This window comes from Rattus norvegicus, chromosome 11 (genome assembly GCF_036323735.1).
Source record: "Rattus norvegicus strain BN/NHsdMcwi chromosome 11, GRCr8, whole genome shotgun sequence".
NCBI lineage: Eukaryota > Metazoa > Chordata > Mammalia > Rodentia > Muridae > Rattus > Rattus norvegicus.
In genome coordinates, this window is record NC_086029.1 from 93,556,068 (window position 1) to 93,583,916 (window position 27,849).

Consider the following 27,849-nt stretch of genomic DNA (forward strand, 5'->3'; position numbering starts at 1 on the left):
TTTTATACATGAAACACAAAACATTCAAGCAACGAAAAGCATAACCAAAACATAAATTGACATTCATGGACAGCTTGGTGCACTAAGGTCAGACAATAGATATACAGGGACAAAACTAGACGGCGTTCCACCAAAGGGACCCATATATCCTACCTAAAGGACCCAGAATCAGAAATAAGCACTTCTCCAATACCAGCAAGGAGGCAGGACCATCTCCTGCCTTCCTTCTGTCCCTTGGAGAGCTCTTAAAAAGCTTAAGCTCATTTTCCTTCCCTCCAAAGCATCTGTGGAGAGTCCGGGAGGACTGTTTTTCTTAACCCCATTCTCTCTCTTGTCTAGGGTGTAAACTGTCTCTAGTCAGGGTCCAAAGACTAAGAGCATCTATGAGAACTGACTTTGCTTCTCTAGATTTTAGCATAACTTTAAAAGAACACACACACAAAAACATTTTACCATTATTACCTTGTCCCTTTTAACCTGTTTCCAATCTGGAATATTCAATCTGCCACTAGCTATAAACCAAGGACTGACTTGTTCTATAGATTTAACAAAATCTTGGGCTGTCTTTACCTTAATACCAGTACCTTGTTGTTTGAGTAAACTTACAAGCTGATCTACGACCAATAACGAGGAACTTGTAGTTCCCATGGCTGAGACAAAACCTTTGTAGGCTACTTACTTTCAGCTTTGCCCCGTGGTCGCCACTTCCTTGCCGGCCGGCCTTTTGGAACGATCCCGTCAGGCTGTCCTCTCTTTCCCGATCTCGGTGGGACCTCCAAATGACAACGCCTGCACCACCAGTGTGTGAATATCGGGCGTAGGATTGAAAGAACACACATACACGGGTCACCCATTTTCAGAGAGTGCCACCAAGGCTTTACTGAGATCTCCTTATATACCCGAGGCAAAAGCCATGGAAAAACAACAAGGCAGGTGAAAATCCCCAACCAGGAAAACAGGTAAAGTCTGTGTGGTGGAAAGTCCCGGCCCCAAATCAGGGGCTAAGAGCAGCTGCCAAGGGTGTAAACAACTTCTTGCTATATAGCAGGCTAAAAGGCTCAGTGAGGGGGAAGGGAAACACCCCAAGGTAGGGCCCAACAGGGAGGGGGATGGGATAGGGGGTTTATGTCTGGGAAACTGAAATGTAAATTTAAAAAAATAAAAACCAATAAAAAAAAAGCTCCTAGTACTCTTTTTTTAATTGAGATTTATTTATTTTTATTAAGATTTATTTATTCATTCATTCATTCATTCATTTAATGTATATGAATACACCATTGCTGTCTTCAGACACACCAGAAGACATCTTTGGATCCCATTACAGATAGTTGTGGGTGCTAGGAATTGAACTCAGGACTCCTGGAAGAACAGCCAGGGCTCTTAATTGCTGAGCCATGTTTCCAGTACTCTTGAGGGACACTTTACCCATTTAGAAAAGCTACTGCTTGGGGACCCAGTGATACCGAGTGGACAACTGTTCTTCGTTTTCCCAAACCAGATTCAAAGTCTCCCAGAGGTGGGAACCAGGTTAAAGGAAAGAAGGGAGAACCTCGGCCTAGAGGGAGAGGAGACAGAAAGTAAAACTTGGGTTATGGAGATCTCTTGCTTTCTTCAAACTCTTATTCTACTTATGTTGGACAGGGCTGGGAAGCCCCTAGGCCTGCCAAAGGCGTCGGTTGCTACCACCATGGTGGTTTGGATGAGGACAGCCCCCACAGGTCCCTTTTTTCGAATGCTTATTCCACTTAATAAAAGATTAAAAGTGGGAAAGATTAAAAGGTAAGGTCTTGTTGAAGATGTGTTACCAAGGGTGGGCTTTGAGGTTTCTAAATCCCAGGCCAGGCCTAGTATCTGACTGCTGCCTTCAGTCAGTATGTCAGCTCAGAAACTTGCCAGCACCGTGACTGCCTGTCTGCTGCCATGCTCCCAGACATGATGATGTACTAACCCTCTGAAAGTATAAGCAAGCACCTAATTCAATGCCTTTTTTTATAAATTGCCTTGATCGTGCTGTCTTCCCACAGCATTAATACAGTAGCTAAGACGCCCCCTGTCTGGAGGAATTTGTCTCATTACTTTTTCTTAGAAGACGGTTTGGCCTGATTATTTCCGGTTCCCATTCATTAGAGCTCAACACACCCGTCCCTAAGGAAGAGATTTCTCGTATCTTTTGAGGATAGAGGATCTTTTAGAGTCCCTTAGGTATGACCTCCCACTCATTGATTCTCAAACAACCTGCAAGATGTCCAGTTGGCCAAAGAGTTCTTACCTTGGCCTGTACAGAGAGTTTTCTTGGTCACTGCAGTATTTGCCCTAGAGCCTTTCCCACACTGCTGAGAAACTTTCTTTCTTTAGTGATCTAATCTGAGCAGAGCTCACTTGAAACCTGAGAGGCATTCCAACAACAGATGTGTTTCTTTCAAGGGAGGTAATCTAAACATTCTTCCAGATGTGTTTGAAATCCTGGATGAGCCCGCAACTTGCTGTAAACAAAGAGTAATCTCATTTTCACACAAAGGAATGCAGGAACAGAACAACAGTAGCTTGACAAGGCAATTCTTTTTGTAAAGAGTACAACAACAACAACAACAAAAAAAAAAAAAAAACAAAAAAACACCACACTGGGCTAACAAGGACATCAGGAAGGATGTATACCTGGGTGTCAGCCTGATGAAGGTGCTAACTTTGTGCTTTCCCTATCAGCTGGGGTCTGTCCTCGTAGTTTTCCAGATTGGCTAGTTTCAAAATAATTGGTGCAAAATTGGTAAAAGACCTGTAGTGAGAATTTGGTTTCTTTGAAAAACACAGAAATATTACAAGAAAATGTTTTCATTTTATTTAGGGCACGGCAAGGTTGGTGGGGTGGGGTAAGTAGGGTGGGAGTTGAGAGGGTAGTAGAGACAGAGAGAGAAAGAGAGAGAGAGAGAGAGAGAGAGAGAGAGAGAGAGAGAGAGAGAGAGAGGCCATGAGCATGTGAAGAGAGAGGAGGGAAGGAAAATGGGGAGAGAGCAGGAGCAGGAAGGCAAGAGCAAGAGAGAGAGGAGTGGGCAAGCAGTCCCTTTTATAGTGAATCAGGCATACCTGGCTGTTGCCAGGTAACTGTGGGGCAGAGCATACCTGTTGCCAGGTAACTGTGGGGCAGAGGTTAGACAAAATGCTAACACCTGCCACTGTCCACAGAGGAGCCTGATGTGAATGACTGTCAAGTGGATCCCATGCGGAAAGTCAGGTACCACAAAACTGATGATGCCCTAGACAGCAGGAAGCAATTTAAGAAATCTGATGCCCCTATTCCCCTTTCATCATCAGCTTCCCCACCACCACCTTGCCCCACCCCCTTCCTTTATGATAAGAAAAAAGGAGGTATGTTAGCATCAGAAGCTGTTTACAGTCAGTTTCAGAATCCAGCGATGATGTCATCCCTAGGCAACAAGGACCCTCCTGTGACTATTGCCACAGCAACGTTCACACATACCCTACCCACCAGTGCTCACCACCACATGTTAGGATTCAGACACAGGACAAATAACTGAGGTGCATATTTTACATACCAGAGAAGATCTATACTCCAGGTTCTTCCAGAATCCCTCAGTCCCTACCTGTTACAGGGCACAACTGACATACCCTGACCTCTCCCCTGAACTTTCCAGTTGAGGGTTGCACTTCTCTTTCCCAAGAAGCCCTTCCAAATATAATCTAGGCTCTCTCTCCCTCCCTCCCCTCACTTAGTGCACTTTCTCTGTTTCTCCCCCCCCTTCTTTTCTCCTTCCCCATGATGACTTCACTGACCTCCTCCTGTGTGGCTGGTGCACTCACCAACTAGTTGGTGAGCAGCTATCTAATAAACATGCCTATATATTCTAATATGACTTAAATTGATCATTTGACTGGTGAAGAATAATTTACCAGAGGAGATAAAAAATATTTTCATAAAAGCTTTATAAGGTTGAAAAGATTTGTGGGATATTGGCCCATAGTGGGCAAACTAACTTTGATTGCAGATTACAATATAAAGCATGTTACCAGTATATCACACAATACCACAGGACAACATAGGTTATAGAAAGAGCCAATCATATCTTAAAAGAGATGCTTATTTAAACAAAAGGGAGAGTAAGAACCCCCAGGGACCAACACCCTTCACAATAGTCCCAAATAATATAAAATATCTTGGTGTGACTTTAACCAAGCAATTGAAATATCTGTATGACAAGAACTTCAATGTCTGAAGAAAGAAATTGAAGAAGATCTCAGAAGATGGAAAGATTTTCCAGGCTCATGGATTGGCAGAATTAATATAGTAAAAATGGCCATTTTGCCAAAAGCATTCTACAGATTCAATGCAATCCCCATTAAAATTCCTACTTAATTGTTTATAGAGATAGAAAAAGCAATTTGCGAATTCATTTAGAATAACAAAAAAACCCAGAATAGCAAAAACTATACTCAATAATAAAACAACTTCTGGGGGAATCACCATCCCTGACTTCAAGCAGTATTACAAAGCAATAGTGATAAAAAACTGTATGGTATTGGTACAGAGACAGGCAGATAGATCAGTGGAACAGAATTGAAGACTCAGAAATGAACCCACACACCTATGGTCATTTGATCTTTGACAAAGGAGCTAAAACCATCCAATGGAAGAAAGATATCATTTTCAACAAATGGTGCTGGTTCAACTGGAGGTCAGCATGTAGAAGAATGCAAATTGATCCATTCTTATCACCATGTACAAAGCTCAAGTCCAAGTGGATCAAGGACCTCCACATCAAACCAGATACACTCAAACTAATAGAGGAAAAGGTGGGTAAGAGTCTCGAACACATGGGCACTGGGAAAAATTTCCTGAACAAAAAACACCAATGGCTTATGCTCTAAAATCAAGAATCGACAAATGAGACCTCATAAAACTGCAAAGCTTCTGTAAGACAAAGGACACAGTCATTAGGACAAAACAGCAACTGACAGATTGAGAAAAGATCTTTACCAATCCTACAACTGATAGAGGGCTTATATCCAAAATATACAAAGAACTCATGCAGTTAGACCGCAGGGAGACAAATAACCCTATTAAAAAATGGGGTTCAGAGCTAAACAAAGAATTCACAGCTGAGAAATGCCTAAAGAAATGCTCAACATCCTTAGTCATCAGGGAAATGCAAATCAAAACAATCCTGAGATTCCACCTCACACCAGTGAAAATGGCTAAGATAAAAAACTCAGGGGGTTGGGGATTTAGCTCAGTGGTAGAGCGCTTGCCTAGCAAGTGCAAGGCCCTGGGTTCAGTCCCCAGCTCCGGAAAAAAAGAAAAGAAAAAAAAATAAATAAATAAACTCAGGTGACAGCAGATGCTGGTGAGGATGTGGAGAAAGAGGAACACTCCTCCATTGTTGGTGGGATTGCAAACTGATACAACCATTCTGGAAATCCATCTGGAGGTTCCTCAGAAAATTGGACATTCCACTACCTAGGGACCTGGCTATATCTCTCCTGGGCATATACCCAAAAGATGCCCCAACATATAAAAAAGACACATGCTCCACTATGTTCATAGCAGCCTTATTTATAATAGCCAGAAGCTGGAAAGAACCCAGATGTCCTTCAACAGAGGAATGGATACAGAAAATGTGGTATATCTACACAATGGAATATTACTCAGCTATCAAAAACAATGACTTCATGAAATTCATAGGCAAATGGATGGAACAAGAAAATATCATCCTGAGTGAGGTAACCCAATCACAGAAAAATATACTTGGTATGCACTCATTGATAAGTGGATATTAGCCCAAAAGCTCGAATTACCCAAGATGCAATCCACAGACCACAGGAAGCTCAAGAAGAAGGATGACCATTATGCAGATGCTCCCACTCCTTCTTAAAAGGGGAAAAAAATATCTATAGATATGGAAGCAAAGTTTAGAGCACCAACTCAAGGAACGGCCATTCAGAGACTGCCCCACATGTGGCATATATATATATATATCTCCACCAAAACTAGATAAGATTGATGAAGCTAAAAAATGCATGTTGAAAGGAACCGGATATAGATCTCTCCTGAGAGACATCCAGAGTAAGTCCAATACAGAGGTCAATGCTAGCAGCAAACCACTGAACTGAGAACAGGACCCCCTTGTGGGGCGGAGGGGAGGGGGATTAGAGGAAGGATTGAAAGAGTTGAAGAAGTTTGCAACCCCATAAGAACAACAATGCCAACCAACCAGAGCTTCCAGGGACTAAACCACTACCAAAAGACTATACATGGACTGACCCAGGGCTCCAACTGCATATGTAGCACAGAATAGCCTTGTTGGGGCACCAGTGGAAGGGGAATCCCTTGGTCCTGCCAAGGTTGGACCCCCAGTGCAGAAGAATATGGGGGGACAGTAAGGGGGATGTATGGGGGAAATACCCGTATGGGGGAGGGGGAAGGGAAGGGTTGGGAGTTTATGGACAGGAAACCGGGAAGGGGAATAACATTTGAAATGTAAGTAAAGAAATATATCTAATAAAAAATTTAAAAAAATACTGCACCAGAAAAGAAATCCTCCAAAGGTCTTAATCAAATACTAAGTATCTAAAACAAATAAAGGGAATTTAAAGTTGTAAGGGGAAAAGACTGAGTAACACATGAATACAACCAACCCATTAGAATAACACCTGATTTCTCAATGGACCCTCGAAAAACCAGAAGGACTTAAATGCATGTTTCTCCAAAATGTAAGAGGGCTCACATGTTGGCTTAAACTACTTTACCCAGAAAAACTGTCAGTTACAATAAACTGAGAAAGAAAAACAATTCAAAATATAAACAAATTTAAACAATTTCTATGTACCAATCAAACTTTAACCTGAAGAATTTAGTCATACCCAAGAAGGCACAAGAAATAAATAATCCCAGTTCAGGACATCAAAGTGGCAGCACACACCTTACCAGTTTACCATATCAAAGGAGGGGAGCACACCATAACATCGAAAAACTGGAATCGATAAACATTATCCATGTATAACTGTCAACATTTACAATCTCAAATCTCCAATAAAAAAGACTCGGATTCTTGGACAAAAAAAAAAAAAAGAAACTTAAGGTTATCTTGGACTTTCTTTTTTTTTTTTTTTTGTATACTGATAAGAAACTAAGGTTGTTTTGTTTCATTCTATATTGATAGAAATTTAAAGTTGTTTTATTTGAATTATTGTATAGTGATAGGAATGTAAGGTTGTTTCATTAGAATATATTGTAGTCTACGGCCATACCACCCTGAACGCGGCCGATCTCGTCTGATATCGGAAGCTAAGCAGGGTTGGGCCTGGTTAGTACTTGGATGGGAGAATATATTGTAATAAGCTGTTTGTTTAAAACATAATGTAAAGTTCTAGTTTTGTGTAATTATTTTTATTGTGTGTCAATTGTTAGTGTTAGAGAAAAGACAACCTTGAACAAAGAGGGGGGCACAAAGTGGTAATTTCTAGGTGTGTTGCAGACTCACACGATGTTTTGCTGAGGCAAGATCCATGAGGGGACACATGATGTTTGGACAGATGTAGGACTCAGTGGACAGTGGCAGCAAGCTTGCATAGCTAGCTGTGCAACTCTTCCTTGGTCTTGTGTCTTTGCTGATCGTCACTTTGCTGCAAGAGGCACAACAGAGACCTGCCATTCCGGCTGGTCCTGGTCACCCCCACTGACTTGTGCCAATTCAGAGGAGACCCGGTGGTTTCTGTTGGATCATGCAGCCATTGCTGATTTGTGTTTGGTGACACTTTTGAACTGGACTGTTGCTACCCTGACACTACTAGACTAGACTGCTGGTATCCTGACAAATGGAGACTGGAATTGTCCCAAAGAACTACTTTTAAGGTCCATATCCCCTTGTCTTTTATCATCTTTTCTCCCCTACCTTTGGGCAGTTGACTAGATAGGGGGTTGAAGTGTTTAAAGTGGGTCTTGAAAACCCAAGCCTATAGGTCTCTCCCCAAAAGCAAAGTCAGAGAAGCCAATGTAACAAGTAAGCTACATCAGGAGGACAGGTCACCAAATAGCAAAGGGAAACTTTCTATCAGTGCTTTAGAAGGAATCCCAATGTGAAGCCCCACGAGTGTCACTGGTGAAGGGACAGAGAGATGCGGGTCTATACTTCCACCTCACTATGAAGAACCAGCCTGCCTCATCTTAGGGTTAAGAGTCATCTCATAGTAAGGACAAATGAGGTCCACCCCTGGTAACGATTAAATGTTTATCAAGGATTGGGTTATGCACCACCAGTAACCTTGACTACAAATGGTTCTGTATTGCCTGTTTCAGGAGACGGCAACCACGTCCTTGTTTCAAATGTTGTTTTTAACTGTAAGGGTCTGTGATTTGTGAACAATGATACAACAGACTCAAGCAATATGCAATAGCAAGGAGTGTTTGCTTACTCCTCAGAGAACCTGCATGCATGTGTCCACCATGCACTGGGATGGAAGGCGGAGGTGTGGCCTCTGCAGGGTCAATTTAAAGCCTGTTAAGGCAGGAGTGGGTGACTTTTACCTTTCCTTCCCTTGATTGATTGGGTACGGATGTCTTTATGATTAATAAGCCTCTGGGGGATTTAGGGGACTTTTGCTGATTAACTATACTGGCTCAAGCTAGGTGGGGGAGGGGGGGCACCTTCTACAGGTTCCGACTGGAATTGACTTGTTTTGGACTCTTCCATTTCTGGAAAACAGAAACTTAGCCCTAATCCTCCAAATTGCCATTTTGTAGCCTGTCATGGCGTCAGCCTGACTCTGGCTAGTTCAGTCCTCTCAATAACCATATTACTACCCTACCTTAGTTTCAAAATGTTACAGGGCCACTTGTGACTATCTTGTTCCGCCCACTTAGCAACCATGGCCTTGTTTCGGGAGGAACTAACTTGTTATGCTTGGGTTCTGTTCCGCTCCTGTAACCCCACCCATTTTGCCCTCCAAATTGCCCATTTGGATATTCCCTACCTGGAGCGATAAAAGCATTGCCGTCCTCTCTTGAAACCCACCTTAGGAAGAGGCAGCCATATACATGAATAAAATAACGTTTGTTTTAATTAAATAATTGGATTAATTAAATTAATTTGGCCATGATGATTTGGGTCAGTGGTCTTTCTCATTCCATCTTTAGGATTAACAACCAGCTTCCAGAATCCCTGAGGCTTTTAGAAACACCAAGTCAGGCCAATCAGGATTTGTGACTTCAACAATAAACAGAATTTAAGGACGGAGTAGCCAGCAGAGAAGGAAATGGTATTTAAAGATATTTTAATACAGTCATAAGTGTGGGGTTTGAGACACAGAGAAGCACTCAGAAGAAATTAAGAGCAGGGGTGGGCGCAGGGAAACAGGATGAGGGGGAATAAGACATTGGTTCTCCCAGCATTAGCCAGAGCTACTCACTGGCGGCTCTTAGGTTTCACCTCAAAAGTGGGCTAAGAAACTGTCAGGTCCCAAAGGAACTTAGGACAAATGGCTAACTGTGGCTTCTCAGCTCACTCAGTACCTGTGGCTCCTCTCAGCTCTTCTCATGATGCCCCCACCCCAACTCAGCCCAGGGGCTTTGTAGCCTTCCCTTCCACAGATACTCTTTCCTGCAAACCCTGCCATTTTGGTTTCACCCTTTGTGGGTTCCCTGTTATTGTTGTTATTGTTGTTGTTGTTGCTTTGCAGTTTTTTGGTTTGGTTTGGTTCTCTTGGCTCTCTCTTTTCTTTCCTCTCTCTTCTCTTCCTCTCTCCCCCCCTTCCCTACCTCTCTCCTCCCAGTGCAGTCTATTGGTCATGTTTAGTCCACTGCTCTCTCTCCCTGCTCTGGACTCTCTCTGTACACTGTGACTGTGCACTCTCATATCTACAACAGCACCTTCCTTCTCTTACTCTCTCTCATATCTACAACAGCAACCTTCTCTCAGCTGGACTTTAGAATACTCATGTCCTCTTGCTCATCCAGAAACCTTCCTTCCTCCTTCCTTTCTCTTTTAATAAAGGACAAATGTGAGGTGGTTCTGGGGATGCTTCGGGTAGAATTATAATCTTATAAAGTCAAACCAAAGTTTGTGCAAAGTTAGTACATGTTCTTTTCTTGCAACGGGCTTTCTGTGGTGATTCCTAGAAAACTGCAGGTTTATGGCTGGAAATGGAGAGGGATCTAAACAACTGGTGATCGTGCTAGAATTCTTGGTTCTGTGCTGGCAAATGTGTCAACTGGGTTCAAGAGTGAGGCAGCGTCTTTTCTTCTCATGTTCCTCTGGGTTTTTTTTTTTTTTTATGCTGCCTAAATGGTAGGTATTGGAGATATGGAGATGAGATTGTTCAATATAGTAATAGAGAGAGCAGCAACCGTCTGTGAAAGAGAAGCTGACACATGATCCCCTTCAGAAAATGCAGGTTATTAAGAGATAGTCCTTGAATTGTGCCCAGGCCTTAAGGTGTAGGAGGGGACACTGGATAGAAAAAGGTACAATAGATAGGAGAGGCCAAACTGCCATCTTAAAGGGAAGGAGAAGCTTCCCTTTAAAGCCAGGAGGAGCTTCTTTAAGAATGAGACCAGAGACTGCAGAATGCTCAGTCCCGTGTGGAGCATACAACTGCACCCACCGTCCAAGGCCCAGGGATAATTGTGGAATAGGGGCAGAAAGACTGTAAGAGGAGAGAGTTGGTCATTTATAAGGAAACAGTGTCTTTTGGACATGGAGGACAGATGCTCATTTGAACTCACAGTGGTTATAACAGCATGCACAGAACCTGTGAAAGCCCAAGCCAGAATAAATCCCAGCAGGAAGATGGGAGATGGGCACAAAATCCCACCCATAGACATGAAGCTATTGGTAATTGTTAGATACTGGCAGAGGGAGAGACAGTTTTCATCAAGGGTGTTGCCCCTAGTAAGTCAACCATACTCTAGTGTAAGAATTTTATATGCAAGAATATTTGGACAGCACCAACCAGTTTTGATGAGTTTTTTAAAAAAATTAGATGGAATGGGGATGTAGATGTAAGAATTGAGAAATGGGTGAATAGGATCAAGATACATACAGAATGCTCAAATAACTAAATTTTAAAAAATATGAATGGGAGACAGAGGGAGAGAGAAGAGAGGGAGGGAGGGAAGGGGAGGGGGAGAGAAAGGAGAATGAATGAAAACAGTGCCACCCCAAGACAAATAGTGAGAGAAGACCAGGGAAGAATTGTGAGGGGAAAAAAAATCCCTAGAGCAAGCCCCAGAACAAAGCAAATTTATAAACGTTTATAAATTTGGGAAGATGACGGGAAGTTTCACATCACATGATTTAGTTCATCATAGTGTACGTTTGACAAAGAGCGTGTGCTGTGGTGTTTGAATCCACTGGGGAAGACCAAAGCTTAGACTCAATTCAAATTCAGATTAAAAAAATTTGTTCTTACTGCTAGTCGAAGGACAGCAAATTTAGAGCCAAATAGAATGGGGGCTGAAGGGATTTAAGTGAAGTTTAAGTCTCTTTAGCCACACTACAGGGAGTTGTGTGTAAATTATTACACAGGTCGAGCACTCTGGGGCAGTGTCACTAACTGACTGAGACAGAGCAGGCAATAACCCAAGGCTATCAGATGAGTGATGGATGTCACATCCCTGCATTCCCCTCTGGTTTTTTATTGTGTGGACCATATCATTGATTCATGCTGAAGGACAGGTTGATACTGAGCCCGAAAAGCCAATATCTTAACAGAGCTGACCTGTTCCTTGACATATGCTAACAGCCAATGTAGAATGTGTGAGCTGATTGGACTGCCAGAGAGCAGTAGGAGAATTGGCCCAGCTAGGGCACTTAAAATGGTGGTGAGCCAATGGAGTCCAAGAAAAAAGAGACTAGTACCAGTCAGAGGCTCAGCTCACTCTTTGGTTCTGTGTGTGTGTGTGTGTGTGTGTGTGTGTGTGTGTGTGTGTGTGTATCTGACAGCATGTCGCCACGGTACCAAGATTCAGACATAGGCCTGGGGGATTTAACCAAAGACAGAGACTCGGGTCATTCATGCTATGAGAATGCCAAGGCTTTTCTGAGGTTCACAGAATATATACCCCAAGTCCACCGAGTGGAAAAACCCAGGAAGCACAGTGGAAAAACAAGTTTATGCCTCAGGATAAAATGGGAACAAAAAACAGGAACTAACTCAAACAGCAAAGGTAAGGATGTTCTTTTCTTAAGAACAAAAGCTTCCATATGCATTAGCAAGATTCAGCAGGGGGCAAACACTGAGGGGGCCCAGGAGGGTCTGATGTTTCATTAATCAACTTATTCACTTTGCATCCCAATCACAGCTCCCAGTCCCCCCTACAACACCTGCCCTCTCCCTTCCCTTCTCTTCCAAGAAGGGGGAGGCTCCCACCTGGGTACTAACCCTCCCTAATACATCAAGTCATTGCAGGACTGGGCATATTCTCTCACACTGAGGTCAGACAAGGAGGCCCAGTTATGGGAAGAGGAACCACAGGCAGGCAATAGAGTCAGGGACAGACCCTGCTCCAGTTGTTGGGGGTCTTACATGAAGACTAAGCTACACGTTTGCTACATACGCAGAGGTGGTCTAGGTCCAGCCCACATATGCTCTTTGCCTGATGGTTCAGTCTCTGGAAGCCCCCAAGGGTTCAGATTAGTTGACTCTGTTGGTCTTCCTGTGAATCCCTATTCCCTCTTGGTCCCTCAATCCTTTCCCCAACTCGTTTACAAGTCTCCCTGAGCGCCATCCAATGTTTGTATGTGGGTTTCTACATCTGTTTCCATCGACTACTGGGTGGAGCCTCCCAGAGGCTATTACCATCAATAGTGGCGGGCATAGGCAGGGACCCACGGGATGGGTCTCAAAGTCGTCCAGTCATTGGTTGGCCATTACCTCCATCTCTGCTCCATCTCTGACCCTGAACATCTTGTGGGCAAGACACATTTTGGGTCAAAGGTTTTGTAAGTGGCCTGGTGTCCTTATCCCTCCACTAGGAGTCCTGCCTGGCTACAAGAGGCGGCCACTTCAGGTTCCCTATCCCCCACAGCTAGGAGACTCAGTTAAACTAATTTCCATAGACGCCCAGGGAGGCTCAGCTCACTCTTTTGCCCTGTTGTTTATATTTTTCTGAACCTTATCCAGTGTTTCCCAAGTAATTCCTGAGTTATTGGCATAAAAACCACATTTTTCACCTAAAGTCACATAAAGTCCTCCTTCCCTTAAGAGTAACACATAGCCCATGTTACAAAACCATTTCTGCTAAAGAATCTACCTGTCTTTCAGATTGTCCTTTAGGTGTTGTATATCTTGGTCTGAAGAGTTAAATTTCAAAAAGTTAGTCATAAACAAGGTCCGGACGTACCTGAGGGAGACTATAGGGCTTGCCGGACCATTTGGAGCCACCCCCTCCCCTTCCTTCACTCCCTAGAGGTGAGTCATCCCCCTGCTGAGTGTGATGGATCATCCCACCCCACATTGCTGAGCGGCTAGGTAGCACGTGCTCTTTGCTGATGTAATCCCGCGCCAAAAGTAACTGTGAGTCCTTTGAATTAGCCAATCCTGTGTAACCGCGTGAAATTCCATGGCTTTCCCTATATAAACCCCCACCTTTAGAGGCTCAGGGTCGTCGGCCCTCTATCTCCTGCGTGAGAGGCGTGGCATGTCGGCCCTAGACCTTGGTGTCGGCCCGAGATCTCGTTAATAAAGCTGCCTCCTTTCGGTCCCCAGCTCCGAAAAAAAGAACCAAAAAAAAAAAAAAAAAAAAAAAAAAAGCTGCCTCTTGTTATTACACCATGAATGGCTTCTCGAGCTTCCTGGGGCATGCCGCCATCCCGAGACTGGAGCGAGAGTCCCAATTTGGGGCTCTTTCATTTGTTCTTTCAGGTCTACATTACTACTCAGGGTTTTAAAATTCTGATCTTGAATAATTAGGGCTGACCTGCCCAAGATACCTGCATCTGCAATTTCTGCCATCACTAGCAGGGGCAGAACTATGACTAAAATTACAATTCATTCTCTCTCTCTCTCTCTCTCTCTCTCTCTCTCTCTCTCTCTCTCTCTAATCTAATCTAACCAGGTCTTGTTGGCGATCGTAATGAGTATTCTCTAAATGCAGGCAAAACATCTTTTACCTTCCTCTTCAGTATACAGGTCAATTTTTAGGAGGATAGGTTAAAAGATATATGTTGTTGTTGCTGCTGCTGCTGCTGCTGTTGTTGTTGTTGTTGTTCAGTGTCCCCCTAATAGCCACCGTACATCTACTGAGTCCAAACATGCAGACCCACCATATCCCTAGAGGAACCAGGAAGGATGTGCTAATGTAAGGGTCCATGATTCACCTGAGAATGACACCCCAGTCTCAAATAGTAGTGTTTTATTCTGCAGGATAAGTCCAGCATGAGGGGTCTACTATTCCAAAATGGGGAGACAACCAAATGAGCTCACAGGCCCGATTTAAAGCACTTAGGGGAATTCCAGGGTAGGTAACCGTTAGCTTGCTCCATCTCTAGGGACATTCCAGAACCATTTCAGAGGCATGGGGGCTGGAAAATATTGCTAGGGAAGTCTGGAAACTGTTGCTGACCAATTGCTCTTGGTTCAGGCCAAGTGGCAGGGCAGCTTCTGATGGCAAGACAGTTCTGACTAGCTGCCTGAAGCCTGGGGTTTCTTCTAGTAATTACCTGCCTGGGCTTGCCTGGACTTGCCTAATTCTTAGGCCTAGTCTCAAAACTACCAATCTGAAGCTCTGTCATGGAGTCAACATAGCCTTCTCACCAATATGTTCAGACCTGTTGATTACAAACTTGGCCACAGGGGGCTTCTGAGGGATCATAAATTGAAGAGATTAGGCAAACACCTTTTCCTTGGATGTTCCCCTAAATCAGCTTAGTTTCCTCTGGACTACAATTGAGATTCTTTTATGGTGCAGTGTTTGGGGTGATAGAAAAGTTGACTACTACCCCTACATAAAAGGGGTATGGGGTGCATGGGGTGACTAGGATCTAGCAAAGCCTATGCACTAACTTCAAAATCTCAAGCTCAGAGACATGGTCAAAAATGGAGTTTGGAAGGCTAGAGAGATGGCACTGACTGCTCTTCCAGAGGTCCTGAGTTCAAATCCCAGCAACCACATGGTGGTTCACAACCATCTGTAATGAGATCCGATTCCCCCTTCTAGTGTGTCTGAAGACAGCTACAGTGTACTTATAATAAATAAATAAATAAATAAATAAATAAATAAATAAATAAATAAACTTTAAAAAGAAAAAAATGGAGCTTGGGGTCTATTTTGGGGCAGGGACAGAGTTGTGTCTGTCACCATAGGCCTCTCAGCAGTGTCAGAGGACTGGCCCACTCTCACTGGTGATGAGGGTTTTGGGGGGAAGGAGAGGAGGTTCCTTGGAATAGCAGCTTTTGTAAGTGAGTTTAGGGGATTACCAGGTAGGGTGACATTTTTTTTACTAGTGAATTTCACACCAGGTAAATCTCCACAACCTCTCAATTTGAATATGAACCCCCAAGATCTGCCCTGAAGCCAGCACTTGGCACTTAATTCATTCCAGGCCCTAACCTTCAAAGTGAAGGGCTTATAAGTTTTAAGTTTGTATTCTGATTGGCAAGCCTGAGGAGGGAGGACTTTCCCATTGAAGGAAGATGAAGGGGTCTTTATGTTCGCTCCAGTCCATATAAGAGCCTCCAGACTCAGCTTCACAGCCCAGGGCAGAGCAGTAATCTTCTCTATGCCTAGTATGACAGTGTGGGACGAACAAAGCAATGTTTTCCTGTATGATAATCCTACAACTTCCCACAACCCGGTGAACATTACTGTAACTCTCATAGTCCACCATTAGGTCATTGCTATCAAAGAAATGAACCGATGGCCGCACTCCTGTCTGGAAGAGCCCACTGGTCCTCTGTCTTAGTAAATCCCCATAGTCTAGCCCAATTTTCCTTCTCATATGCAGAATGAGGACCTCTACCTATAAGTAGTAGAATCTAGCAGGTCTGGATCAAGCATGAGGGTGAGAAAACAGAGCTGGGGCCCAACGTTTGTAATGGCCACACTGGCTCAGTGGCTGCCCTTCTGCCATGGCATCAGCAAATCTGTTGCCTCGGGCTTCAGTCGAGTCCCCTTCCAGTGCCCTGGGCAATGGATGATGGCAAGTCTTCCTGGCAACCAGATAGGGGGCTGAGATCTCTTATTTTCAGTCTCCTTTCTTGCTCCTGGTACAAGACACAGTGACATCACGCAGTGGCAAAGGCACACGCTGGCTCTCATAGTACATGGTCACAGCCTGACCATTTCCTCAACTTAGTGACTGAGTCAAGTCCTCCCGTTCTGCCTTTTGAGCTGATGTCCTCTGAGACAGAGATTGGGCCCAGATTACCCCTGTGAGTGTCACTATGGCTGCCCCTGCAGACCTAATCCCATGGGGCACACAGCTGCTCCCATCAGTGAATAATGTGGCACCTGCCTTTCCAAGGGGCAGGTCTCAAAGATCTGACCATCCACTCTACAGGTGTTCAATGACCTGCATGCAGTAATGGTCTGACTGTTAGATCAGGCAGGAATAATGCTGGGTTTAATACTGAAGGACTCTGTAATAGGCCTAAGCTTTGCAGACAGGTCCTGTAGAAGTCCCTTCACCTGCCTTCCTAACCATTAGATTGCAGTCCTAAAATTAGCCACAAGTCCATTCCCATTGGATACTGATTCATTCCTTAGACTAAATACCAAAGGACAGCAATTGAAAAAGAAGGGGGGGGGGAGTGACAACGAACCCCAGAGATAGATTACAAAGTACATTACTGACTTTAAAATTCTTGAATTTTAAGGGGGTGGGGAAAAATTCTTGAATTCTAATGATCAGAAAAACATCAGCTGCTGAGAAACATTGGATTATGGAAAAAACTGCTGAATTAAATCAGCCTGTTTATATTAAGGATGTACTAACTTCAAAATGAAAGAAAGGAAATGTGTTACCACTTGGGGAGAGCTTTGTATTTCTTTCCACAGTAAAAGAAAACCTGTGACTTTCTTCCAAATTGGTAAAATACAGATTTGACAGAGGAGGACCCCTGAAGATCCCAACTGCAGATCCCTTACCATGGAGATATTTAATAAATGCAAGTTAATAGTTAAGCAGTCAAACTTGTGGTCATGTCAGGTACTAGTCTAGTTTATTACAGAAATGTGTTTCCAAGGTTGAACAGATGTTGAATAGCTAGAAACAAACAACGTTTGCCTATTCAGGTAAACTACAAATAGATGGTCTTCAAAAACCTCAGAGATCTACAGAATATGGCATTTAAAAATGTTTTATTGTTACTAAAAGACCTTTTTTTTCTTTTTGGACAAGGAGACAGGTCTGCTTGCAGCACCCCATTCTACTTCAAGGGAGAAGATGAGCATCAGAGGACCTCCATATGGAGTTTACCTCAGAGATGGCACGCTAGCCACTGCAGAAACTGCCCTTCAAGTGCTGACAATATGCTGTCCAGTTTACAACATGCAGTGAAGTCAGCTGCTGAGCTTTGCCAACATAGGGTAAGCAGTCCTTCATAGAAAAGTCTGTCAGATATTCTGGGCCAGAAGGCTGAAGACGATGCTCCAATGACTGAGGGAAACTCTGTCTAGGCAGCCGACTGTCTCTGTCGTTTCTATAGTTTTGGAGTCTGCTTCCCTATACATTTCTATAGTTTTGGAGTCTGCTTCCCTATACATTTCTATAGTTTTGGAGTCTGCTTCCCTATACATTTCTATAGTTTTGGAGTCTGCTTCCCTATACACTTCTGCATACTCCGGTAATGTTGATTCCCTCCCTGTCCTCTGATGGAGTTGAACACTAGGTAGTTATGTTCTCATAATTAAGCTTAAGTTGTTTAGAATTTAGGAAAACGTTTTAAGGTCTGAGGTGTTTTTAGGTTCGTAATGTACTTTATGATAGAAATTGATTTAGGAACAGAACTCTGAACTCACCAAGATAGGACAGATAATAGAAGACTTTCTCCAAGGTTGCCAAACACATAGGGATTGGACATTGTGAATGTCCTCTTACCTAACAGTTCTCATAATTGTTAGTATTGTTTATAGTTTATTATTGAAAGAGATAGAGACTTTTATTGGACTAAAAGAGGGAAATGTAGTGGGAATCTCTTGCATACTGTATGGAAACATCACCTGTCAATAAAAAAATGATAGGCCAATGAGTTGAGGCAGGAAATAGGAAGTGGGAGTTCCAGTAGAGAGAGAGAACTCTGGAGTAGAGAAGATGGGATGGCTACACTAAGGAGAGATAACTAACCACATGGCAGGAGTCAGAATAGAATAAGTGGAATAATTATGTTAGGAGCTAAGAGGAACAAGCGAAAGCTTTTGGCCTAGGCAATTATTCATAAATAATTCTGTCTCAGAGTTGTTATTTCTGGAACTTGTGCATGGGTGGGAAAGCCCACAGCTGCAGTGTGGCCTTTTGAAACCTCAAAGCCTGCCCCCAGTGACACACTTCCTCCAGCAAGGCCACACCTCTCAATCCTTTTCACATAGTGCCACTCCCTAATGACTAAGCATTCCAATATATATATAAGCCAGTTGGGGCCATTCTTATTCTGACCAACTGCACTAGCATGCAGGTCCCATACCATCCTCATCCATCTCTTAGGAAGATTTTGAACACAGAGAAAGTATTTTTTGCCCCTATATTTTTTTAGGCATTTAGGATATGGACACAGACTCCAAGATCCTCCATTGGACAAGAGAATCCATCCCCTGTCATTCTCTATAGAGAGTTTTCCTGATCAGGGCTACACGGCTGAAGACAGGAGCTCTTATTTCCTAAAGCTCTTACTTCCCATGCTTCTTTATCCTGTAATGAGGCAAGCATGCAATCTCCTGCAGGGGGATTGTGTCCCATCCTAGGAAAAGGGCACTCCTTGAACCTGGGGACTTCCTTGCACGTGTATTCTCAATTTAATACATTTTACTCAGGAATTCAATTTTTCATAAATAGTGTTTTTTAAATATACCTGATTTTGAATTATCATCTTACATTAAATAAACCATTTTGCTTCAAACTTTTTTTTTTAGTTACTTGCTTTAGGCTTAACTCTGACAACATATACAGAAGGTTATATGATGAGAGATATAAATTTGTCTCTGCCTCCAAGCTTGTCTCCGTAAATGAGTTACATTGGTATTTAGCATGACTATCAACAAAATCCTGAGCACACTGGGAGAACTTGATCATTTGTAAGACGACAGATCATTAACTTCTGTCTTATCGTCAACAGTTTACATAAGTAACTCTCATAAGATTAGTATCTTTTTAAACTTTTTATTGATCCTTTGTGAATTTCACGTCATGTACCACAACCCCACTCATCCCTTCACATATCCACCTTTTAACCTTGCAATCTCTCCCCCAAAAGAAAACAAACAACAACAAAATAAACAAAAATCTCACCATGGAAGCTGCAGCGTGTTTCAGTGTGTCCCCCACTACCCATTTGTTCAAACATCTTTACTTGCAAATGTTCATTGCAATGAGTTATGCGTCTGGTTTGTGGCCTCTGACTTCTGCTACACCATCGATATTGGATCCTCACCAGGACTCCTCTAGGATATTCTGTTGTTTCCCTGTTGATCCTACGGCTTTGGATCTCCAGGGCCAGACTCTTCATGCACTTCAGAAATTCACAGATAGGGCAGATATTAGGGTGGGCCAACTCAAACCCTGGATCTGGTCCTGGCTGGTAGCTGAGATGTTCATCCTACCAGCTCTCATGGACTCACACAACCAGTGCAAGCTCTCCAGCATGGCCCCAGCCACCTTACCTAGTACCACAGAGCCTGAAAGAGCAGGGCCAGCTCTCCAGCTCTCATGCCCTTGGGCTGGCAAAGTGGAAATTTCTGGTTTCTCTGGAGATTCAGTTGTGTCGTGTGGTGTTTTTCTGGAAGCTGTCTTATGAGAGGACATTTTGCTGAAGCTGACACGTGAGGAGGCCTGTGATGTTTTTCTGGAGTGGACACCTGAGAGGGCGTGTGATCTTTGGAAAGAGTATAAGTAGAACCCAACAGACAGTGAAAGGACACACTTGCATTGGTTCGCCTTGCAACAATTTGCTACTCTTTGCTGGGCTTTGCCAAGGACTCCCTTGCACTGGTACACCTTGCAATGCCTTTCTAGTTTTTGTTGATCATTGCTGACCTTTGCCTGCCATGACTTCGTAACAAGAAACGTGCCAAAGAACTCCTCTCAATAGTCCAGCTGCTTCTTGCTGTTTCCTCTGACTTGTGCCTATTTGGTTTGGAGTCTTGAGGTTTCTGCTGGATCAAGCCACTGCTACTAATTCATGTTTGGTGTTTGCCAATTGGACTGGACACCATTAGTGGTTTGTCTTTGGTGTTTGCTATTGGACTGGACTGTTGATATCCCGATAATGAAGGTTGGAATCACCCTAAAGAACTACTTGTAAATAGGTCCACAACCTTATTTCCTATTAACTATCTTTTTCTCCTACCTTTGGTCAGTGCACTGGAAGGGAAGTTGAAGTGTAAAAGAGCCCTAATTATAGCAGGTTTAAAAAAATCTAAGCCTACAGGCTGGGTCACCCATACCTTCCCACCAGGGCCAGCTCTACTGTGCTACCCAGGACAGGGGCAGGGTCTGCTCTCCTGATACCTGCAGCTGGCAGGAAAAATTAGTCTCTTATTTAGGGTTTCTGTTGCTGGGACAGAGCACCATGACCCTAAGCAAGCTGGGGAGGAAAGGATTTATTTGGCTTACATTTCCACACTGCTGTTCACTAGCAGTGAAGTCAGGAAGTTCAGAAGAAGTCAGGACAGGAACTCAAGCAGGACAGGAAACTGAAGGCAAGAACTGATGCAAAGGCCATGGAGGAGTGCTGCTTACTGGCTTGCTCTCCATGGCTTGCTCAACTTGTTTTCTTATAGAACCCAGGACTACCTACCCAGGAATGGTACCACCCACAATGGGCTGGGCCCTCCCCCATCAATCACTTATTAAGGAAAACTTCTACAGCCTTTCTTAACTGATCATATGGAAACATTTTTTTCTTTTCTTTTCTTTTCTTTTTTTTTCTATTCTTTTTTTCGGAGCTGGGGACCAAACCCAGGGCCTTGCGCTTGCTAGGCAAGCGCTCTACCACTGAGCCAAATCCCCAACCCTTTCTTTTCTTTTTTGTTTTGTTTTTGTCGTTATTGTTTTTTTATCTTGTTTTGTTTTGTTTTTGTTTTTCAAGACAGAGTTTCTCTATGTAAGGGCTGCCTCTGCTGGGATTAAAGGTGAGTGCCACCACCACCCAGCTTGGATGTATTTTCTTAATTGAGGCTTCCTCCCTGATGACTCTAGCTTGTATCTCATTGACATAAAACTATGTAGCACAATTAGGACTTTACAATTTATAGCTGTAAAGATTTTGAACCTTAAAACTTATAACTTTTGAATTGGAGCTCTCTTAGTATTAAAATGAGCATAAGTCATAGATACAGTCCATGGAGAATCTGGGAACCATTTTCCTTGTCCTTTTATAGTATAGTTCTACAAAATGTAAATTAGTTTATTAGATCTTTTACATAAAGTATTTTATCATAAAGAATATAATCACAAGAGAGGACAGTAAGACTGGGTCTCATAAGGAGATATTTATAAGAATAAAAGGTTCGTAAATATTCTTACTATAGTTTTTATAGTTTTCCCAAATGGCTAAAGCTTAACAAAGTTAACAAAGCCATCCCTGCTTACTGTTCTTCCTATTTCCTAAACAACAGTTGAATCCCAGTTACATACATAGCATGCTGTAGCAAATGAAGACCAACCGTATGTCAGTTTTTAACTAGCATTAGGTTAACATTTTGTCTGCTTAGAATTTTATAAAGTTTAACCTCTCCCCCAACCCAATGGTCTTACAGATCCTGGAGGGGGGAAACAGTTTACATCCTAGTAAGAACTTCAAAGCTATACGTGACCTTGAACGGGGGAACAGTTTGTAAACACAACTGAGATGTAGGAAGAATATTCAGAGAACTAGATATCTGTAATTACCTTTAGCCATTTAAACTTTTGTATATAAATCTCTCTTGATTAAAAAAATTTAAACACCCTGAGATTTAACAGCAACAAATAAATTCATCATTTGTTGTAAAAAAATAAAATTTCTAAGGGAGATGACAGTGTTAGACAATATCTAGGGCCTTTACTAAGTTTATCTAACAGATTTCTCATTGCTGTGGACTCCCTCCCTGTTTTCAGTTTTTAGCCTGTTACTTCAGTTCTTCCAGAAAACCTTGAGGCATCGTGCAATCAAGGCCTAATTGCATAGGACGCATTGGAAGGCACAGCCAGACACCAAGACGAAGGGCCAGTGACCTCGCCTTTCTGCTTCTTCCTTCGGTTGTGCTTATTTTAAGCAAGTGCAGTCGTTATAATTGAGGGATTATAGACAGAGTCATTTTCTTCAAAGCCAGCCTGGTGTGCCTACAGATGAAGGCAGATAACTTTCTGAAGATCTTAAGCAGTGTTTTTCTCCTATGAAGACATCAAGTGGTCAATATATAAATACCTGTAACCTAGAGGGTATCAGACAGGAAACTATAAAAATACAAGTGAGAATACCCAGGCTTGGTGGGCCAGAAACAAAGTCAGACCAAAGTCATAAAGAAACCTTAAGTACAGACAAATCTATACTCAGGGGAGCCAGGCTTGGAGACCCAGTGGAAACAGTGGGCATTAGGACCCAGTAACTTCTATGCCAGGTTTTCCTTCCAAAACTCTCAACCAAGGAACTCTACTGAAAAACAAACAAACAAACAAATAAACAAATAAAATCCTCGCCCTGCATAGAAAATGTTGCCCTGCACTCTGTGGCTTTCCTGAGATGAGTTCCTGGATCACTGGCTGGCAAAGGTGCCAGGATGCCTGGGTTCTGAGGGTGGAGGAGCAGCTGCTCCGTTTCTGCACACACTGTAGGTCCTCAGCTTCTGCAGCCGTTATTCGCCCTGTTTCACACACTGTCCTGATTAGAACTTACCTTGACTTAAGGCTACAGGGTAGGGGAGCACTTTCAGAGAAGGGGGATGGGATGTTTGGAGTTGAGGCTTTGGATGTGGCCAGAAGCAGGAGCTGAGGACCCAGGATGAGAAGGGTTAAGATGAGCTGGGTCTTATGTAGGGGAAGGGGCCTCAACCCAGTCTCCATTTCATCTTACCTTTTAATCACAGCACTCATGAGGCAGCAGCAGAAGCAAGGGGATCTCTGAATTCAAGACCAGCCTGGTGTACAGAGAGAGAGACAGAGACGACAGAGACAGACAGAGACAGAAAGACAGAAACAAAGAGAGACAGAGAGAAAGAGAGACAGACAGAGACAGAGAGAGAGAAGAAAAAAAAAAGAACTGAATTCAAGCCTGCAGTAGCCATTGTCCAATGTATGTTGTAGTCATATTGGTAGAGCCTAGCAAGAGTAGCTGATCTGAGATCTCCAAAAGGAGTTTTGTTTTGATTTTGGTGGGCTTGTTTGTTTATTTGTTTGTTTGTTTGTTTGTTTGTTTGTTTGTTTGTTGTTATCCCACCAAGCTAAAGGAGTAGTTTGGGCATAGGTGATTCAGAACCCATGTTGGATGTGGAACAGTGGTCAAATGCAGCCCAGTACCCCAAATGTCACATTGACCAAACAGGCCTGGAAAATAGGAGGTCATCCCCAGACTCAGAACCTTCCAGGAGTCAAGCGATCACCAGGCCATCTAAAGTTCCTGGAATTCTCAAACTAGTGAGTCTCCAAGGCCCATGGAAAGCTCCCACAACCTTAGGCCTCGTCTCAAATTGAAAGACAAAAAAAAAAAGGCACTCCCTTGAGCCCTTGAGACCTTACCAGGTCACCTCTGGATTAGGTCCCGCAAGTTACCATGGCTCCAGCATTTTGGCTGTGTGGGATGTGAGTTTTGTCTGAATGGAGAAAAGCCTCCTACCCAGGGGTCAGAGCATGTCAGAATGAAACAGAAGGGAGGCAGATGGCCCCACCTACTGAGAGTAGTGAGTACAGGACCAGTGAGTACAGAGAATAAAGGAGCTCTGAGCGGAGGGGTCAGACCAGGGCCCATCCTGGGTTTCAGCACCAGATGTTAGATTTCTCAGGCAGCGTAAAGAGAAGGCAGAAGGAGACCAGAGACTGACTGACCGCAACAGATGAGCCTGTGTTTATTAGGTCATACAGTGAGGTGTACTTGAACAAGGAGGGGTTTGCCAGGGGGAAAGGCTGGCTGTGACCCTTTACAGGAGCAGGGTGAGGGACTTGTGAATGAGAAACTGTTGAAGCTCTGGGGGACGGGAGAGGGGCTACTGTGTGGGTCTGCAGTCTCCCCTTCCTGAAATTATTTGCCCCAAGTGGGACAGACTATTTGGAAGACAGGCTGTCCCTACAGACATTCCTTTTGAACTGATCTATATAAGGCAGAGCAAGGTCATGGGTAAGCTCATGAGAATCACACTTTTACAACCAAGACCTTTGATCAACTTAGACAACTATTTACCACCAATGGTTTTCTTCTTGGTAAGACAAAAAGCACTTGGGAGGCAGAGGCAAAGGATCTCTGCGAGTTTAAGGCCAGTCTGTCTATGTAGCAAGATCCAGGACAGCCAGGGCTACATGGTGAGACCCTATCTTAAACATTAAAAATAAATAAATAAATGAATTTCAGGCTTTGTTCAAAGCAGCACTTACCTACAGCCAAGAGAGCCTGGCCAGTGTCATTTTAACCTAAAAAGTAAATGATGGTCAAAGTCCCCTTTCTATCCCCATTTAGAAGCCATCTAGGAGGAACATAGCTTATTGTAGCCACTCCAGCAGCTACCACAGTACTTGAGAGCAGAGTCCAGTGATTAGTGTTCATTCTATCACAGGTAGTGACTGTGTCTTTTCCACACAGTCTTCTGGGTTGGCTGGTTTAAAATCATTGGTGCAAAGGAACTGAAGGAAAGGCAGGAGGTGTCCAGGTTTGTGGAATGCGGGAGTGGGGGAGTGAGTGTAAACAAAAGTTTTCCCAGGTGGAGGAGATGGAAAGATTTTAATTCCTTTGCATAAAAGTTTTGTAAGATAGGGGAAAATTTGTAGAATATTGGCCCTGGGTCGGATAGTTATTTTTGATAGAAAACTATTGGTTTTCTTACAAGAAGAGTAGGGAGATCAAAAGTCAGAACTTGTGACTACCATCATACCAGTGAAACAAGGTGATACTGGCTAACTCTAAAAACTCACCTTATGGGGTTGGGGATTTAGCTCAGCAGTAGAACGCCTGCCTAGCAAGCGCAAGGCCCTGGGTTCGGTCCCCAGCTCCAAAAAAAAGGAAAAAAAAAAAAAAACTCACATATACCTGTCTCAACATTCAGTTTTACTACGTCCAGAAATGGTAAGTGTCCCAATAAATTGAGAGCCTTACCAGATAAGAGGGTAGAGAAGCCATGGCATATGAAATCCACTTCAGTGAAAGCCCACCCGAGTCACAGATCCACTCATGAAAGGTTCTGATGGGGGTCTGGGAGGGACACTGAGACAGACTGTTAGGGCTAGAAGTTTATTAGAAGAGTCGTTAAAGCCACAGATAAAGAGACAGTCCACAGTATCATGGGGGCTTGGAGAAAGGCTCAGAGATGAGCAGCATGGCTATGTACCTGCAAGTCTGTTAACTCAAGACAATGTCTCAATAGGTGCCTGTGAGAGAGGGAGGCTGCTACAGGTACCGTGGATTCTAACATCACACTCCTGTCTTCAGTTGTCATATACTCAAGTCTTTCAAGCTACTGTTCTGCTTGCCTGCAAATAAAACTCCTGGGAACATTACGGAACAGAAGGATTTTTCTTGCTACAGCTGTGTTGTTTGAACACAATAACTAGCAACTCAGAGTTCATAAATGCTTGACAGAGTGGCAAAATGTGTGTGTGTGTGTGTGTGTGTGTGTGTGTGTGTGTGTGTGTGTGTGTGTGTGAATATATGCCCGAGAAATGCAGAAGAGAATGTCAAATCCTTGAGTATTGGATTTACAGGTGGTTATAAGCCACCAGACATAGGCTGGGAACTGAACTCAGTTCCTTTAGAAGAGCATCTCGGCAAGCCATCTTTCCAGACCTGTATCTGAGTGTCTTTTAAAGAGTCCGCTAACCAACACCACTGCATTGGCAGTTAACTTTCGAACATATGAACTTTGGGGGAAACAAACCATCATCACCTTAGATTTTTGTTGCCGTAATAAAAACCATGACCAAACAACTTGAGGAAAAGGAATTTACTTCACCTACAGCTGACACCACCAGGGAAGTCAGGGCAGGCACTCAAGGCAGGAACCTGGAGGCAGGAACTGAAACAGAAACAGTGGAAGAACGCTGTTTACTGTTTTGCTCTTTCTGGATTGCTCAACCTGCTTTCTTAAAGAAGTCAGGACCCCCTGCAGAGTGGCGTTGCACCTCACTACTAAGGTTGTGGTCTACCATGTCCAGACAGCTCTCCTGAGCTCATCGTAAAATGGAACAGGGTTTCCTCTTCTCCTCTTCTCCTCTTCTCTGTGTGATCTGGGGAGCCAACCCCCAGTCTTCTACCTAAGGAATGTCACATAATCCTTGGCAAAATTACAGGTTCAACTTTCTCTTTCCAGATAAGAACCTCTTCAGTAAGCACCCGGGATCTTTGGAATGCCTCTCCATGCAAATGAGGCATCCCCAGCATGTTAAGTTCCAACCAATGAAACTTCATCCTAAGAAGAACCTTCCCACTCTCTAAGATTTATATGGAGCCCTTGATTCACCCCAAATAAAGGGTATGCGTACAAACTATTTAATTGAATACCGTCTTAGAGAGCTGTTTCATTAACTATTATCTGAGAGGGCTGTAACAAAATCCTCTGATAAGTCCTCACCACCACCACCACCACCACACACCCAGTTGGACCAGCATCCTGCAGACCCCACCCCTCCAGGCTCTGCTTTATCCTTCCAGGAGCAGTGCCTGGACACCCTATGGGAGGAAGTAGAACTTGGAACCACCTAATGGTGGCACCACTCCTTGTTAGCTGAACCCTCCCACATCAATTATTAATCAAGAAAATGCCCACAGACTTGCCTAGAGACTGATCTGATGGAAAAAGTTCTCTCTTCTCAGACACTTTGTATCAAGTTAACAAAACAAAAGCAAGCAACCAGGGCCAACCAGTGGTGGTAAACGCCTTTAATCCCAGCATTTAGGAAACAGAGGCAAGCAGATCTCTGGATTCAAAGCCACTTTAGCCTACCAAGAGAGTTCCAGAACAGCCAGAAACACAGAGAAACCCTGTCTCAAAATATCAAAGGAAACCACCACCACCACCACCACCACCACCACCACCACCCCCCCCCAAAAAAAACAGGAAAATGGACCCCTTGTCAACTTGACACACCAATACATTATTATTAAACCACAGCCTTTCCTTTCTTATTTATCCCCAATATTTCAGATTAATATTAACATCACAATAAAACATAACTTTTTTAAAAAGTTCAACAGTCTTTAAAAGTTAGGTTTCTTTAAAATAGCCAGCATCTCTTTAAATGTCTAAAGCCTCTCAGCTGCATGCTCCTTTAACATAAACAATAAGTCACATACTTTCTTGTTGGGGGTCCAGGAATCGCCTTGCAAGTCACATAAACACCAGTCTCAGTCAGACAGGGATAGTTTACTGAGCACATACCGCAGGACTGATTGGCCAAGGCCAGGGCCCAGACTCAGGAACTGAATCACGACATCGAATTAAGGTCCTTCGGGGCTTTTAAGCCTAAAAATCCACAAATATCTGTGCCAACTTACTCCACCAATCAGGAT

The 27,849-nt window shown here is 43.4% G+C and overlaps 2 long non-coding RNA genes across 2 annotated transcripts in view; one reads left to right on the forward strand and one right to left on the reverse strand.

Annotated features, from left to right (window-relative positions):
- Positions 1 to 3,403, reverse strand: part of LOC120095697 (uncharacterized) — a 49,329-nt gene extending 45,926 nt beyond the window's left edge. The window contains exons 1-3 of the long non-coding RNA XR_010056200.1: positions 3,118 to 3,403; positions 2,270 to 2,773; positions 680 to 789 (exon numbers count right to left, since the gene is read on the reverse strand). This is a non-coding gene — a long non-coding RNA (uncharacterized LOC120095697). The remainder of the gene's footprint in view (positions 1 to 679; positions 790 to 2,269; positions 2,774 to 3,117) is intronic.
- Positions 3,119 to 26,836, forward strand: LOC102550088 (uncharacterized). Its single transcript, XR_358412.5, has 3 exons — positions 3,119 to 3,229; positions 17,349 to 17,536; positions 26,651 to 26,836. It is a non-coding gene; the product is annotated as an uncharacterized LOC102550088 (long non-coding RNA).
- Positions 26,837 to 27,849: the final 1,013 nt, after the last annotated feature.